The sequence below is a fragment of the Carlito syrichta genome, unplaced genomic scaffold (genome assembly GCF_000164805.1).
Source record: "Carlito syrichta isolate Samal-C Ts95f unplaced genomic scaffold, Tarsius_syrichta-2.0.1 Scaffold313183, whole genome shotgun sequence".
Lineage (NCBI taxonomy): Eukaryota > Metazoa > Chordata > Mammalia > Primates > Tarsiidae > Carlito > Carlito syrichta.
In genome coordinates this window covers 197,372-199,952 of record NW_007257279.1, presented here as the reverse complement: position 1 = coordinate 199,952, position 2,581 = coordinate 197,372, and positions in this window count along the sequence as shown.

Sequence of the window (2,581 nt, the reverse complement as noted above, 5' to 3'; positions counted from 1 at the left end):
GCGCCCCCACGCCCGGCCCGTTTGGTGATCGATTGCAGAGACGCGGTCCCGCCAAGGTGCCCGGGAGGGACTCGAACCCGCGGGCTCAGGCCGTCCTGTGGCCTCGGCCTCGCAAAGGGCGGGGATGACGGGCTGAGCCACCGCGCCCGGCCTCTGGCAGCATTTTTTTTTTTTTTTTTGAGCTGGAGTCTCACTCGGTCGCCCAGACTGGAGGGCAGGGGCCGCTCCCGGCCCCCGCAGCCTCGACCCGCTGGGCCCCCGGCGGTCCTTCCGCCTCCGCCTTCCGAGGAGCTGGAACTACAGGCCCGCGCGACCACGCCCGGCTAATCTTTGATCGGTTGCAGAGATGAGGTCTCGCCAAGTGGCCCAGGCGGGTCTCGAACCCGGAGGCTCAGGCCATCCACTCACCTCGGCCTCCCAAAGTGCGGGGATGACGGGCTGAGCCACCGCGCCCGGCCTCTGGCAGCATTTCAAACGCACCCTCGGACACAGCAGAGCAGGGGCTGTGCAGGCTGCTCTCGCGCCCTTTGCGGGGAGCCCGGCAGCCTGCGGGCCAGGGGAGGGGCCGTGTGATTGTCAAAAGGGTTGCACGACGTCGGGGGGGGGGCTCAGACGCCTTGAGCCGAATCCCGCGCCCACCTCCCGCTGGGGCTGTAGGCCCCGGGATGGCAGGCTCTGCCGGCCGGGCAGCTAGACCACGGGCCTGCCGGGTCCCGTCCAGAGCTCGGCGCTGCGAGTTCGAGCGCCACTTGACAGTTTCGAGAGCTGCCAGCCAGCATTCACAACTGTGAAACAACCGCCTCGTTGTTTGGGATCGCATTGAAACGTTGCCAAACCTGTTGCATGCCTCTCCTACCGAAGCTCTGATGTTCTTTTTTTTTGGAGCCGGGGGTCTCACTCTGTTGCCCAGGTTGCAAGTGCGGTGGCACAATCCTGGCTCACCGCAGCCTCAACCTCCTGGGCTCAGGGGATCCTTCCGCATCAGCCTCCCGAGTAGGTCTACAGGCGTGTACCACCATGCCGGCGAATGTTTTTGAATTTTTGTAGCAATGGGGTCGCACTCTATTGCCCAAGGCTGGTCTTGAATTCCTGGGCTCAAGCAGTCCCTCCGTCTTGGCCTCCGAACGTGCTAGGATTACAGGCGTGAGCCGCTGTACCTGGCCAGAAACTGATTTTGAAGGAAACTTGATTCATCGGATCGGATTGTTTAGCTAAATAATGGTTTAATTATTTGGTCAAATTTGATTATTTGGTTGAATTTTAAGTTTTTCAAATTTAATTTCTAATATTAAAACCTATGACCCTTTCTACTTAATTATCCAACAATATCCACTGTATACTTGTTTTCCCCCGTTCTCACTTTTCCACCACGAGGGTATATAATCTCATCCTTTTTTTTTTTTGAGTTGGAGTCTCACCCTTGTCGCCAAAGCTGGCGTGTAGTGGCACACTCACAGCCACCGCAACCTCAACCTGTGGGCTTAGGCGATCCTTCTGCCTCAGTCTTCCAAGCAGCTGGAACTACAGGCGCGCACCACCATGCCCGGCTAGTTTTTGTGATTTATTGTAGAGACGAGGTCTCACCAAGTTGCCCAAGCTGGTCTCAAACCCTCGGGGCTCAAGCAATCCTCTCCCCTAGGCCGCCCAAAATGCTGGGATTATAGGTTGAGCCACCACGCCTGACCTAATCTTATCCTTTAAAAGCAACCTCAGAAATTTCCCTCGCTTGGTATTGCTCAAAAGATAAATTTGCAGGTCTTCCCGAGTCATATGTAAAAAAAGAAATGTTCATATATGCTGTTAGGGTCAGGTGCAGTGTCTCACACCTGTAATCCGAGCATTTTGGGAGGCTGAGGTGGGGGAATTGCTTGAGCGCAGGAATTTGAGACCAGCTTAGGCAACATAGTGAGTCCTGGTTTTACAAAACATTTAAAAATAAATCAGGTGTGGTGGCACATGCCTGTAGTTCCAGCTACTCAGGAGGCTGAGGTGGGAGAATCACATGAGCCCAGGAATTTGAGGCTGCAGTGAGCCAGGATCATGCCAATGCACTCCAGCCTAAGTGACAGAGGGAGACCCTGACTAAAAAACAAAAAATTATGCTGTTAGGAGTTACAAGGGGGGAATGCCCCCCTAAAAACAGAATTTACTTATAAAAATTGTATATTTAAGCCGGGCTCGGTGGCTCAGCCTGTAATCCCGCGCCTTTGGGAGGCTGAGGTGAGCGGATTGTCCGAGCCCGCGGGTTCGAGACCCACCTGGGCAGCGAGACCTCACCTCTATAATAAATCAAAAAATCAGCCAGGCGTGGTAGCGCATGCCTGTAATTCCGGCTACTTGGAAGGCTGAGGCAGAAGGATCACCAGAGCCCAGCAGGTCGAGGGTGCGGTGGCTGGAAGCGGCCACTGCACTCCAGTCTGGGTGAGAGTGAGACTCCAACTCAAAAAAAAAAAAAATTGTATATTTATTCTTACATGTTTAAACTTCAGTCGCCTTCAAAGTACTCTTCATTTGATGTAATACACCTATCAAGATGTATTTTTCCACTGCTCAAAAGTTTTTGACCTCGTCAGTTTTAATG